Raw genomic sequence first — 16,215 nt, forward strand, 5'->3', positions numbered from 1 at the left:
GCTCAGTGATCATCTATTTGCATTTGGGACAAAGCTCCTCCTAAGACTGTGCCATGTATCATCAAATCAAATGTAGCTTGTCGTGTATGTGAGCATGCAGCACTCACATTCCTGTGCACCCAGATAAAATACACTGTCTGTAAACTTTGCCTGAACTTCAGCGTGTCTGAAATATAGCGTTGGAGGAGCTCTCAATGCTGCCACAAACCTCACAGGAATATTCACCAAGTTGAAAGGAGGCTCTCTTACATAATTGATCACACATTACAGAGGCTCCAAATCATAATCTGCCATCAGACTTGTTTTCTATACAGCTGGGTAATGGGTTGTTTTCTTACTTTCTGGCAAATATGAGGGAGTGGAAGCATCTCTTGTTGAATGAGATCTCTTCAATGCCCTGTCAATCAAGTCCTCATCTTGCCATCCCTTTCGCCAGTACAGTAAAAGAACCACTGAGCCTGGGTTTGGCTCTTGACTCTTCTGCAGCCAAGGAAAGCCTGGGTTGACTTCCACCGCTCTGTGTTTCAAAGAGAAGACTTTTCATGACTAGAAAACCGTTGAATAATTATTTTGTGTTAGATTTGTTTTTTTTCCTCCAGGTCACTCTGACTTTGTAAAAGTTTGAGATGTTTATCATGCGCATCACATGCCCTTACCCAGTCCTTGTCTGTGAAAGAAAGCTTAACTAACTGTAATTTGGGTGTGTTAATGCAGGCTAGACCATGTACAGAACCATTATTTAACCACTGGCCTTTCTGTAAAACCTTTACTGAAGTAATCAATCACTTTGTAATAATTGCAGTATGTGTACCTTTGTGTGTCTCTAAAGCTGCATTTAAAAAGGAAGCCCAATTCTGATATTTTTGTCACTAATTGGTATTTTGAGCTGATGTGAAAAAGTTCCGAATTGGGCTTCCTGTCTAGCGCAGCCTATATGAAGTGTCCCTTTAACTCATAGGACCAGATCGATCACTGATGTTCACAACAGAGAAAATAAGCTCTCGGTTATATTGAACTCTGGAAAGCAACTGATTGCTCGCTCTAAACAACTGTAATTGGTCTAACGTAATCTTCAAGGACATTCTTCTCTAGTCACTCTATGGCCTATGTCTGTGCTTGAACTAGTGGTGCAGTTTCTATCTCCCAGGAGAGGACAGTCAACTTCAGCTTCACAGCAGCTCATCACACAGTATGAGGCCTGGATCTATGAAGGCGATAAGAAGCATTACTTCTGAGTCAGATCATCACCATGACAACCAGAGACGCAGCCAGGCTCCCAGATCTGAAGCTGAGTGAAAACGCTCTTCGGGCTACTCTGTGGAGCTGATGGGAGAATGTCAAACATCCCCTACATGGAGCTACTGTACTGTAAACTGAGCTGTGAGAGGAACACTACACTAGCTTCAAGTGTTCCTCTCAAAGTTCAATAAGTGAATAAGTAACTGTATTTTGACTTAATTTTAAGTAATTTTGTAAAAAACAAACAAATGTGCCTTCCTTGCAGTTCAACACGTTCTCTGAAGGAGGATGTATTAAGTGTAGCTAAGGAAAATATATACATGGGGGACTGAAGCTTTTGTTTTTGATGTTTCTTGTGGTGAAATCAGTTCTGTTTGTTACTACTCTCTCATCACAGCAGACATTTTTTGGCACCAAATTGGGTCACTTTGCTTGCTTTTCATGCAACAATAGGTACGCTTCTCTGAGTCTCTAGGCCTGTCTGTGTTGATATATTTTTTATTGAATATAACTTTCATAACTTGTGACAGTCTCTGACACAATAGCACAGGTTTGTGTACTAGCACAATTCAAAAGAGATACAGTACAATCCCCTATTGGAGAAATTGTGTCACACCTGTGAATAATTTTTCAAATTTAACTGAGAAATATTCCCATTGGCTGAGAGACCTGCTATAGGCGTACAGATTCCACTGCGGTTTGGCTAGTGAGAAAATGACATTAAATACATGCGATTCTCTACTACGATAAACAGCCTCTGCATATCAAACACTCACAGAAATATCACTCCAACACGAGAATCAATGATATGCAGGTACCTATGAACAATATTATCTACACTACAGCCATCGCCACTGGTGGTGACGTGTGTGTGTGTGTGTGTGTGTGTGTGTGTGTGTGTGTGTGTGTGTGTGTGTGTGTGTGTGTGTGTGTGTGTGTGTGTGCGTGCGTGCGTGCGTGCGTGCGTGCGTGCGTGCGTGCGTGCGTGCGTGCGTGCGTGCGTGCGTGCGTGCGTGCGTGCGTGCGTGCGTGCGTGCGTGCGCGTGTGTGTGTGACAGACTAATGAGAGCTGCCAACTGATGACTTATCCTTTGAGCTGCAGACAGCAGGCAGGCCTGGTGGCGATGATGACCAATGATGCACAATAATACACAAAGGACATGTCTGATAACAGCTCTCCTCATGAAAGCCTTGGCTCTCATCCTCGATTGGAAAAGCTGGTCGTTGTTTTGGTGTGTATTTTTGTCATTTTCTTTTGATCTTCTTCTTAGTTTCATTTGTCACATGATCTCATGTGTAGTCTATGACTACGCCAACACTCTTAGAAAAAAGGTCCCATATTGACCTTTAGAGGGTTCTTCTGCTGTCCCCATAGGACAACCCTTTGAATAACCCTTTTTGGTTTCAGGTAGAACTCTTTAGGGTTCCATGTAGAAGTCAGTTATCCTATAGGGACAGCCGAAGAACCCTTTTGGAACTCTTTTTTCTAAGAGTGTGCAAACGTACTTTCATTCCGGTGATGAATAATTAATGATTTCCATGACCACAATCCAAGAGGAGAGCATCATGAAAGAAACAAAAGCCCGTTCTTAATGGGTTTCATTAACATATTTAAAAATCCCATTTGTTGTTGCACATGTTTCCATGTATTAAAAGCTGTTATTGGAATATACTGTATGGTAATGTGCCCAACAACGTGATAGCTGTGTTAATTATCCACCAAATGCATTGGTTGATATGGCTGTCCACACTGGAGGTAGATTATAGACCAGCACTTCTTATCTTCCTGGGCCAGATTACACTGCCAGACACGCAGCTCAGTCCAATGCGGCTTGTGCCTCAAGCAGAATCCTCTTATATTTCCATCTAAAATGCTTTAAGGGGCAAATGATCTGTATTTTGGAATGTGATGGGAATATTGCTGCTGTGTTTGCAACAGACTCTTGTAGCAAGCAGATCATAGTTTTCCCATGTGTCCGTATGGACATGGTGACAGGATGGATGACAGTGCTGCTATGCTCCCACACCCCCCTGTGTATTGTCAACATGGTCGCAGATTCACTTTGCATTTGTTTGATTGTCATTATAAGCATTGTGGCTTTTGTGTACATATTGTGGTAAAAACTTATATCAATTCAATGTGAAGCTAACAAACTAACTCGAGTTGCAGAGAAAGTGCTGAATTTGTACCCTTATATAAGAGCGTATTGCTTTACTTTGGTATTGCCTTTGCATATGCATGTGAAACTCAATATTTAATATGAATCTTCTATTTTATGCAAAGGGTCTCTGGCGCACCCAGAAAATGTATTCTTTCTCCGTCATCTCACCGATGTTCTACAACTTCCTCTCTCTGAAACTGCTTGTCCTTATCACTCTACTGTAGATAGCAAGGAGGAGCGGGTAGCTCTTGCCTAGCTAGACCCCCCCAAGCAGATCCTTTGAGATCACCCAGCCTAGAAGCCCAGAGCTGCATAGAAGACGCTCTCACAAAGACATACTGTACGACACCACCAACACTTGTTGATGTTTTCAGATTATATCTCGCCAGGTGGGGGAAGGGGGAGCCTAATTCAACTGTCCAACACAAACTGTTTAAAAAAAGCCTGTCTTATGTAGAGCAAGTCAAGCAGATGGAACATTAAAACGAATCTGGAACACACAGGCAAGACCTCTGCCATGTAACAGAGACGGCTGTTGGTTGTTTAGATAGAGAGAGATGGAGGGATTGAAGGAAAAAGAAAGAGAGAGAAAATGGAGAGAAGGAGATGGAAAGAGAAAGGAGGGAGGGAGGGAGGGAGGGAGGGAGGGAGGGAGGGGAGGGAGGGAGGGAGGGAGGGAGGGAGGGAGGGAGGGAGGGAGGGAGGTTAAAGAAATAAATGATGTCTTTGAGTTATCAAAAGACAAAGCTAAATGGTCTTCCTAAGTTTTAATTCAGCACCACAAGTCTAACATTTGTTACTAGACAAATTCAAATGAACTGATAAATAAAGTAGCATGAACTAAGGAAGTAAACTGGTCAGACTGCTGTGTTTTGAGGTTAGGATTTCTATCCTGTTCATTTCTAATTGTTATTCTTGTTTTTCATGAGAATAGCTTCTACTTCAGGGCATGCAGCATATTGTGAATAGGAACCTAGTTTATCCATAACTGGCCTCAAAAGAGGAAGAAGTGGAAAGAAAATTGGCACGACATTATAGTAGGGCCTGGTGGGGGCAAATGGTAGCAATTGTCAGGGTTGCTGTGGGAAGTTGACAGGTAAGCAGGCTCTCACTTGTTGGAGCAGGCTGAGATGTCTCAAACTGTAATGAAGCCCATAGAGAGAGAGCAGATAGAAGTGACAGTGTGAGTTATGTTTTCAAACAGAGCTAAAGTGAAAGAATGGAGGCCAGCTATTACCCAGCATTACCCAGAGAATGGGCCTGGAGAATGACTTGCTCTATATAGCTTTCAGGAGAAAACCTTTTTCCGTGGTTGCGTGTGTGTGTGTGTGTGTGTGTGTGTGTGTGTGTGTGTGTGTGTGTTTGTGCTTTTGTGCACACCCACGTGTGTGTTTGCATGATTTCATTCACATGCTTGTTGATAACCACTTAATGAAATGCTTATAATTTGTGAGATGTAGTCATGGAAAGTGTTCAGGGGCAACCACAAGCATGCAAGACATTCCTGTGACTAATGTGAATATGTCATTCAGGAAGACAATGCAAAAAATAAAATGACCAGCGGACATTGTGGCTTTTAACTTCATTGCTTTTTATTTATTCCTATTTATAGGGGGATCCCTCTGTGAGGAATGTGCTGTGTTTGTAATTCTGCGTAGCAACAATATCCTGAAGTACAGTTATTTCTGTTTCTATGAATATCTGATATATAAATATTTTGGTCCGTTGTTGTTTGCTGGATATATTGGATTCAGGAGCAGCATGTGGAGAGTGATTGGACGATGCTGCAGGGCATGGAATTTTTTATGACCACAGCCTAGTAACTAGGTCTCAGAGATGACCACAGCCTAGTAACTAGGGCTCAGAGATGACCACAGCCTAGTAACTAGGGCCCAGAGATGACCACAGCCTAGTAACTAGGGCTCAGAGATGACCACAGCCTAGTAACTAGGGCTCAAAGATGACCACAGCCTAGTAACTAGGGCCCAGAGATGACCACAGCCTAGTAACTAGGGCCCAGAGATGACCACAGCCTAGTAACTAGGGCCCAGAGATGACCACAGCCCAAATTATGAAAATAAAAGTTTCAAAATGCATCCATGGCTTTCCCACCCCACCTGATATTCATAAATATATATTCAGAAAAACATAGACACCTTCCGAATAGACCTGAGGACAGTCAGATCCGTTCCAAAAAGGGCCATGGAAAAACAGACCCAAACAGACCCGTGCTAGTTCAGATCCGAGAGTTGAAAGAGAGAGAGAAAGAAACCCCTGACTGGGTGCTGCCATCGCCATCAATAAACTAGACATACTGGCCAAATGATCCACAGTTACGTGTCCATAAAAACTGCCTAGAACAAACCAAATAAAACAAAGATTTGTTGTGTTTTGATGTGTAGCATATTCAAAACATTATAGCCTATTGTTTTATTGGTTTTTACTTTCCTTTAACAATAATTGTCCACCTCACGGTTCAGCTTTCGGAGATCGAGTGCTAATGCATCAGGTCATTGCATGCACGTAGACCTATAGGCTTAGGAGTCCACTGTCTGGTATTCATGATTAAAAATCAGTTGGAGTGGTGGTGCACACTGCCTTCATAGGCCAGCAGTAGCTAAGCCAATCCCACTGGGGTACACACTGGTTGAATCAACGTTGCTTTCACGTCATTTCAATGAAATGAGGATGAACCAATGTGGAATAGATATTGAATTGACATCTGTATTTTTTTTAATTCAACCTTTTTTTAACTAGGCAAGTCAGTTAAGAACAAATTCTTATTTACAATGACAGCCTACACCGGCCAAATCCTAACCAGGACGACGCTGGTCCAATTGTGCATCGCCCTATGGGTTGTGATACAGCCTGGGAATGAACCAGGGTGATGCCTCAAGCACTGTGATACAGTGCCTTAGACCGCTGCGCCACTCGGAAGCCAGAAACTGTAAGCCCTGTCTGGATGATTCCCTTCCTAGCAGAGATACAGCAGCGGCCCCACATTTGGTGTCCACCCAGGTCATGTGATCAAGGAGGTAGACAGAAAACCAACCAACACCCTTCCCTGATGTAGTCCCCTGAGATTTACACTAAGGGGACATCAAATCAAATCAAATCAAATGTTATTTGTCACATACACATGGTTAGCAGATGTTAATGCGAGTGTAGCGAAATGCTTGTGCTTCTAGTTCCGACAATGCAGTGATAACCAACAAGTAATCTAACTAACAATTCCAAAACTACTGTCTTATACACAGTGTAAGGGGATAAAGAATATGTACATAAGGATATATGAATGAGTGATGGTACAGAGCAGCATACAGTAGATGGTATCGAGTACAGTATATACATATGAGATGAGAATGTAGACAAAGTAAACAAAGTGGCATAGTTAAAGTGGCTAGTGATACATGTATTACATAAGGATGCAGTCGATGATGTAGAGTACAGTATATACGTATGCATATGAGATGAATAATGTAGGACATGGCCTTTTACCTCTGTACTTTGGCTGACAAATGCACCTACCCTTTCCCTCTGTCTGAGTGACCGTGTCCACCTATATCTCTCAGAGGGATAATGCACTATTGCACTTGTAGCAACATCAGTAGAGCTCTCACTGACATGATGTAGTAGGGTTAATAGAAATGGCTGCCCCTTTCTATATCACTCTGTGAAATGGCTTGGTGTTGGTGAATCATGCCTTTTTGCGGTCTGTGGATACAGTATAGAGACATATTCCTAGGTGTAGTTAGACTGATTTACAGTAAGTAGGCTCTCATAGATACCGGCTGGATCACCTCATTATCAACTCCATGCTCTCTGGCTCCATGACCCATCAGGGAGAAGTTGACCAATCCAACACGGCAGCTTTGTTGAGTTTGAGAGAAATTAAAGAGGCAGTCAGTTGGAGGTACTTCAGCTCATCTCTGACAAAGCCAGGGAATAAACACACTTTATGGGACAAAGCCAGTGCAGATTAAAAAGGACATTTAAAAACATCCTGTTCTCCTAGGAGGTGAAGCTAATGTAGCTAAACTGCCACACCAATGCGTTTGAATGCATAACATTGTCACGTATACTCCCTCTCCGGCCTCTAAGTCATCAGGCTGCTGATTATCCCGCATACCTGTCACCATCGTCTCGCGCACCTGCGCATCATGACACTCACCTGGACTCCATCACCTCCTTGATTATCTTCCCTATATATGTCACTCCTCTTGGTTTTTTCCAAAGGTGTTATTGACTATGTTTTCATGTTGGTGTGGTACGTGTTTATTTTTGTTATTTATTTATTAAAACACTCACTCCCTGAACTTGCTTCCCGGCTCTCAGCGCACTCGTTACAAACACAAGAGAACACCAACGTTTATCAGTTGTGTAAACATTTCTGATTCATACACAGCTATAAATTCAAGATTGGAACGTCTGAACCTAGAAAAGGATTGATTTGTCACGATACAAACTTATGAAAGTGATGTTGTCGTAATCATTCCCTTGTAGAAAACAATTGATTAAAAAAAAGATATATATATTTTTCATGTGAACCTGCTCTGTCAAGAGTGAGAAGTGTCCTACTGAAAACTGAATAGGGGAGAAAGTGCTGATCTGGGCAGTGCTTAATGGCTTCTCATTGACTCCAGGTACAGTACAGCAGCCAGACTGACCCAATAAACTTCTGAGATTACACAGCTTGATGGTAATTATTTCCTGCACTCACCCATCTGCAACAGCTTCTCGAACTGGATTAGCCGAGCAGCAATTTAGCTGCCGCCGCCACACAGAGATTAGCACCGACATCCAACTATAGCACCATGATTTGGCATGGATTACCTTGAAACACCGCTGTGTGCTTAAAGGATGTGAAGGTTGGCTGGTATTTTTGTCGCTCGAAGAACTTTGATTCCTGGAGATGGTAGTGATGTGTTGTTGCCAGGTTGAAATATAACACAAAGACTAAGTAGACTGCTAATAGTTATTTGGTAACTTATTTTAACATTTTGAGTTATTCCAAATATTTGTTTTCCGAAATGGAGGGGGATTTGCCTAAGATCTATTTGATATGCAGTAGGTACAGATGTAGGATCTTAATTTGATCACTCTTTTGTTGCTGAGAATTTTCCTGCATAACTGTTAATGCATACTTGTATTGTATTCCAGGTTTAAAAAGGCTTCTAAAGTTTGTCATTTCCACTTTAAAATGTCAGACTTGATTTGCCCTAACGAAGAATGTGTCAACCCCAACAAAAAATGTCCATGAATTATAATCCATATAATCCATAATTCACATTTCCTGTTGCTGCAGGATTATTTTCCTGCTGTAGCAAACTGGCTCAAATGAAGATCCTACATCCAGTAAGTGGAGCCAATGCAGGAAAAACCTTTCAGCTGTTTTCTCCTAAAAGGTCATACAACTGGCAGGGACCATAGTCTATCATTTCATTCTTATTCTGTCACCAACATTCAGAGGGAATAGATATGAACCTTTATGGGAACAATCAACACCTGCATTTCAAATTCATAACAGCTTGGATGTGAATAAGGGCTCATATGTCTGGTTGAGAATACGATAGGTGTTTGGAAATGGGTTGAAGCAAGGGTTCTGGATACATACGTATAGCTAATGGAGATAAGACAGAATGTGGGATTTTATTTTACCCCGACCCTATTGTGTTCTACTCTGCACTGTTAGTTCACCCACTATCAGCAAGCTGAGAATCCAAGGTAAATGTTCCAACGTCCGTATCTATGGCAACGCTCGCTCAAACAGTTGAGGTAGGAAGCCAACTTGAGACATATGGTAGTGGTCACTGGTTGTATGTATCATGTACTGTACGAGTTCTCCCACATGGTGAAGTGAAAATACCAGAGAATATGTCATGCATATTTGTGTGTGTGGGACACAAGGGCATCTACAGTACACATCATACAGATTACATTGCTTTATGGCAGTAGCCTACAATACTGGAGACTATACTCACTTCTTAGGAGTTCCATAAGAGACATTTAGATTGATATGGAGTGTCAGAGAGATGACAAAGCAATACCGTTACATCACTTTTATTCTAGTCTGTTTTCATGAGGAGTGTCATTGTAAAGTATTGATACAAAAGGAGATTGTGTTTTATCCTACATTCTGTCTCTTTTTTGTGCCAGCCTTGTTATATTTCTGAGAGGGCATAGAGAGGGTTTGGGAGATGAGTATGGGGCAAGATCTCACCCACCACTCTGTCTGAGTCAACCAAACCCCCTGAGGGCTTCTCACATCACCCTGAGAGGAGTTGTGTCTCGTGGCCCACCTGAAATATCAAACAACTTCAGTAACCTCCAAACTACAAACAACTATTTCGTTGTGACTTGTGAAAACATGCAGCAGTTCAAATAGGGGGTGGTGAGATTCCTCCAATTACAGGAATACCCAGCCGAGAATTCTGTTCTGCAGCTTGAATATTCTTTCTATATGGTCCTTTTAACAGTTGGTGTCTGCGGGAGGCCTTGTATCTACCATCACAATAATGTTCCAATGCTTTGAGGAGTGAAGCTCTTGCTGTGACTGAGAAACATGGACTATTTTTAACCCCAATTCAATTATTCAAACCTAACAGTGGAAAAACAAACGTTCAACAGAATGTCTCATGCAGGATATTGATTCCCCCATAAGCTAAATGCTGCAGGCCACTTTATTATTTTTATTAAATATAAATGAGGCATCCAGTGTTGTTTGTTGTGGTCTTTTATACAGAGGGATTCTTTTTTTGTTTTTGCATACAAACAATGTTTAGGTCGTCGCCCCCAAAGTTAAATTACAAACAAGAGTACATCTATGACTTTGTGATCAATCTGTCATCAAATACTACTGTCAGCCACAGATATCTCCCTTCAGCAGGAGTTGGAGTAAGTACTTTTACTATGATCAGAGAGGACACACAACCGTGTGTGTGTAAACACAACTATCTGTGCTGCTCTAAATGGTTCACTGCTGCCTTGGTCTGGTCAGAGATGGGATTAATGTTGATCAGACAGAAAAAGATGCAACCAAACCACTCTAACCACTCTAATCAGAGAACTAGTATATGTCCCAAATATCACCCCATTCCCTAAACAGTGCCATTTGACTAGAGTGTATGAGCCCTGACAAAAAGTAGCAGTGCGCTAAACAAGAAAAATATGGTGCCATTTGGGACGTCACCCTACCCTCTCTGACTACACCGCTCGCATCGCAAAATAAATTTAGAAATCTATATTATTCAATTATTGCACCCAAACTGCTTGATTGCGCCAAAGAGCGTCTGCGTTGCCAAGGGCTAAAATAGAAGTCAGTTCTATTTCTGACGCAGATCGCGCTGCAAGTCCTGCCTCTCCCATCTCCTCATTGGTTTATAGAAGCAGGTACCCACGTGCCATCTCCTCATTGGTTATACCCACGTGGGTGACTGAAAACAAACGAGGTCAGTGGTGGTAATGCACCTAATTTATGAAAGTTGCCAATCGCAATATAAAGTGAAGAGAAGAAAAATCCTGGATGGATGAGAGATGACTAGAAACGATTCGGTTGACCGTTTTATGGGTGGATTAATTGGTGGAATAGAGGACCTTGTGCATTTCAGGTAAGATAACAACTCAATGTTTATATCCCAGGACAAATTAGCTAGCAACAGAAAGCTAGCTAAATAGGACAAATATGCTAGCAAGTGCAAGCTAGCTAGCTAAATTGCCATAAATGTTTCATGCTTTTCGACCTGTCCCCAAATTAATATAATTGGTTCAGAGTTTGTTTTGATATTTTAACCTGCGTGTCATGATCGCTTTTGGTGGGGGCGACAAAATACATTTATACACCATGGCGCATGCGCGCAGCCGGTTTGGGTTCCGTGTTAGAATCCCCTTCATTCTGTTCTACAGTTTCTAAAGTGCTATAGCTATATGTTGTCGATTAATCAAATAAAACTATCCTTTATCCTGTCTTCATATACCCACTTTCAAAGCAAAACTAAGCAAAATTCTCACAAGGCAGGTTAGCCTTGTTAAGCACTTTGTCAGTTTAGAGAAATTATCATTGTAACGGTTTCATCTGCTTCATCTAATGGAATCTTAAATCAAACTTGATTTTTGTCAGGTATTTAATTAGCCATTTGAACGTATTGGCTGTTCCCATGCATTATGTAATTCATTCAGAAGTATTTGGCAGACAATGGCAGACTTTTAATTGCACATTACATCAGCTACTGTGCAACATGGTTCACTGCTAGTACAAATCAATAGGTTTCTCATGGGGACATAATATACTACAAACTGGGCACTAGATAACTTTGAAGTTGAATTTGTTCAATTTGTGTTTATATTTAATTGGGAAATAGTATGTAAAATTGATATTTCTAAAGTGTATATATAAACTCAGCAACAAAAAACTTCAACTGCTTTTATTTTCAGCAAACAACATTGGTAAGTATTTGTATGAACATAACATGATTCAACAACTGAGACATAAACTGAACAAGTTCCACAGACATGTGACTAACAGCAATTGAATAAAGTGTCCCTGAACAACAGGGGTTCAAAATAAAAAGTAACAGTCAGTATCTGGTGTGGCCACCAGCTGCATTAAGTACTGCAGTGCATCTCCTCCTCATGGACTTCACCAGATTTGCCAGTTCTTGCTGTGAGATGTTACCCCACTCTTCCACCAAGCCCCCTGCAAGTTTGTGTGTTCCTGGTGTCACTCGAGCAGTTGTTGTTGCCATCCTGTATCTGTCCCGCAGGTTTGATGTTCGGATATACCGATCCTGAGCAGGTGTTGTTACACGTGTTCTGCCACTGCGAGGATGATCAGCTGTCCGTCCTGTCTCCCTGTAGCGCTGTCTTGGGCATCTCATAGTATGGACATTGCAATTTATTGCCCTGGCCACGTCCGCGGTCCTCATGCCTCCTTGCAGCATGCCTAAGGCATGTTCGCGCAGATGAGCAGGACCCTGGGCATCTTCCTTTTGGTGTTTTTCAGAGTCAGTAGAAAGGCCTCTTTAGTGTCCTAAGTTTTCATAACTGCGACCTTAATTGCCTACCGTCTGTAAGCTGTTAGTGTCTTAACGACCGTTCCACAGGTGCATGTTCATTAATTGTTTATGGTTCATTGAACAAGCATGGGAGACAGTGTTTAAACCCTTTACAACAAAGATCTGTGAAGTTTTGGATTTTACGAATTGTTTTTGAAAGACAAGGTCTTTTCTTTAATTTGCTGAGTTATATACAGTTGAAGTCGGAAGTTTACATACACCTGAGCCAAATACGCAATTCCTGACATTTAATCCTGGTAAACATTCCCTGTCTTAGAACAGTTAGCATCACCACTTTAATTTAAGAATGTGAAGTGTTAGAATAATAGTAGAGAGAATGATTTATTTCAGCTTTTATTTCTTTCATCACATTCCCAGTGGGTCAGAAGTTTACATACACTCAATTAGAATTTGGTAGCATTGCCTTTAAATTGTTTAACTTGGGTTAAACGTTTTGGGTAGACTTCCACAAGCTTCCCTCATTAAGTTGGATGAATTTTGGCCCATTCCTCCTGACAGAGCTGGTGTAACTGAGTCAGGTTTGTAGGCCTCTTCACGCTTTTTCAGTTCTGCCCACAAATTTTCTATAGGATTGAGGTCAGGTCTTTGTGATGGCCACTCCAATACCTTGACTTTGTTGTCCTTAGCCATTATGTTATGTTATTAACATTATTGTTGTCCTTAGCCACTCACTCACTCAGTCACACACACAAACACACACACACACACACACACACACACACACACACACACACACACACACACACACACACACACACACACACACACACACACACACACACACACACACACACACACACATATACACACACACACACACACACACACACACACACACACACACACACACTATTGTATGTGGACACCCCTTCCACACCTGGTGTGGCTGAAAGGTAGCTTAGTGGTTAGAGCGTTGGACTAGTACCCAAAAGTTTGCAAGATCGAATCACCGAGCCGACAAGGTACAAATCTGTCGTTCTGCCCCTCAATTAGGCAGTTAAAACATGTTAAGGATAGGGCTGACTACTGCCCCCTTTGGAGGAATTGCGTGCCCATAGTAAACAGAAAAAAAATCTGTACAAAATTGCTAATATATGCATATAATAATAATAATTGAATAGAAAACACTCTAAAGCTTCTAAAACCGTTCAAATTATGTCTGTATGTAAAGCAGAACTCTCAGGGCAGCCATTCTCCCAAACTCTCTCTTGTCATCAGAAAAGTTGGCCCAAATTTGACGTCATCGCCCCCACCCTTCCCAAGCAGCTACAGACCTGGGAACAGTTTCTAAGTCTTCAGCGCGATGTCTGCTTTCAATGGGGCTTGCCATTGTGAGAATCGCGCGCCCACGAGACTTTTGGCGGGCTGAAACCTTCGGGTCACGCGAAAAAACAAGTACTTTCATGCGCGCGTCGGCTCCAGAGCTCTCTTTCTTCCAGGATTGACCAAACGATGTCGGTGTTTCTGTTCGTGCTAAGGATTGTTTTCCACGTTTATAACATGCTAAAGCTTGATTCTGCACTTAGTTTGACCAGTTTAGTCGACATATAATATGTAATTTTGAAGTTTTGGTGCGCATCCACTAGAATTTTGGCTGCATTTCGACCGGAATTTGTCGCGTTTGATAACCTAAAGACACAGACTTCAAAACCAAACGATGTTTTTGGTAAGTATGACTCCTTCCAGGTCTTCTGATGGAAGAACATCAAAGGTAAGGGAATATTTATGTGGTAAATTTGGGTTTCTGTGGACTCCAAGATAGAGGAGACGTAATGCTAATTTCTGAGCGCCGTCTCATATTATAGCCTAGTGAACGAATTCTGTAACGTTAAAAATAAATGTAACACAGCGGTTGTATTAAGAAGAAGTGTATCTTTCTATCTATGTGTAGAACATGTATATTTAGTTAAAGTTTATGATGTGTATTGCTTGTCAGCTCCGTCAGATAACGTCAGATATCATCATTTCTCCAGACATTTGAGTAGCATTTTCTGAACATGGCGTCATTGTAAACAGAGATTTATGGATATAAATTGCATATTATTGAAAAAAACATAAATGTACTGTGTAACATGTCCTATTACTGTCATCTGATGAAGATTTTCAAAAGGTTAGTGAATTATTTTTCTTTTAATCCTGCGTTTGTTGATTGCATATTTTGTTCAACTTGGCTATTCAAATTAGCTGTGTCTTTGGTGGTGGTTTGACATAAATATGTGCTATGTTTTCGCCGTAAAACATTTTAGAAATCTGACTTGCTGGTTAGATGAACAAGGTGTTTATCTTTCATTTGAGCTATTGGACTTGTTAAAGTGTGGAGGTTAAATATTTCTAAGAATATTTTTGCGTTCCATTGCGCCACGTTCCAGCTGAACGTGGGAGGGTTCGTTCCCAAATGGGTACCATAACCCCCTTCTGGTTAACCCACTGTTTCTAGGCCGTCATTGAAAATAAGAATTTGGTCTTATCTGACTTGCCTAGTTAAATTATTATTATTTTTTAAATAGCCATGCAATCTCTATATACAAACATTAGCAGTAGAATGGCCTGATTGAAGAGCTCAATGACTTTCAACTTGGCACCGTCATAGGATGCCACCTTTCCAACAAGTCAGTTTGTCAAATTTCAGCCCTGGTAGAGCTGCCCCAGTCATCAGTAAATGCTGTTATTGTGAAGTGGAAACGTCTAGGAGCAACAACGGCGCAGTCGCAAAGTGGTAGGCCACACAAGCACACAGAGCGGGACCGCTAAGTGCTGAAGTGCGTCAAAATCGCCAGTCCTTGGTTGCAACACTCACTACCGAGTCCCAAACTGCCTCTGGAAGCAACGTCAGCACAATAACTGTCAGCAGCTTCATGAAATGGTTTTCCATGGCCGAGCAGCCGTACACAAGCCTAAGATCACCATGCGCAATGCTAAGCATTGGCTGGAGTCATGCAAAGCTTGCCGCCATTGGACTCTGGAGCAGTGGAAACGCTTTCTCTGGAGTGATGTTTCACCATCTGGCGGTCCGGCGGAAGAATCTGGGTTTGGCGGATGCCAGGAGAACGATACCTGCATAATGCCAACCGTAAAGTTTGGTGAAGGAGGAGTAATGGTCTGGGGCTCTTCATGATTTGGGCTAGGCCCCATAGTTTCAGTGAAGGAAAGTATTAAAACTATGGCGTATAATGACATTCTAGAAAATTCTGTGCTTCCGACTTTGTGGCAACAGTTTGGGGAAGGCCCTTTCATGTTTCAGCTTGGCAATGCCTCCATGCACAAAGCGAGGTCCATACGGAAATGGTTTGTCGAGGTTGGTGTGGAAGAACTTGACTAACCTGCACAGAGCCCTGACCTCAACACCATTGAACAACTTTGGGATGAATTGGAATATAACATATAAAGTGTTGGTCCCATGTTGCATGAGCTGAAATAAAAGATCCCATACATTTTCCATACACACCAAAAATGTATTTCTCTCAAATGTGTGTGCAAATTATGTCCATTTATCCTTTGCCAAATATAAATCCAAAATGGATGATGTTGAGAGATAGATGTGAGGGGTTGAATGGAGCTGAAGGGTGGGACTAATAACAAGATAACCAATGTAAAACATACGGGTCTGTAAAATGTATATAGGTTCAGAACTTTTATGAAATAGCACAGTTACAAATAGAAATCAAACTGGATGGACATCAGAAATAGAGGAAGGACTAAAAACAAACTAAATATAACTATTGTAAAATAGATTGTGTGTGTAA

The sequence above is a fragment of the Oncorhynchus nerka genome, linkage group LG24, assembly GCF_034236695.1.
Source record: "Oncorhynchus nerka isolate Pitt River linkage group LG24, Oner_Uvic_2.0, whole genome shotgun sequence".
Classification (NCBI taxonomy): domain Eukaryota; kingdom Metazoa; phylum Chordata; class Actinopteri; order Salmoniformes; family Salmonidae; genus Oncorhynchus; species Oncorhynchus nerka.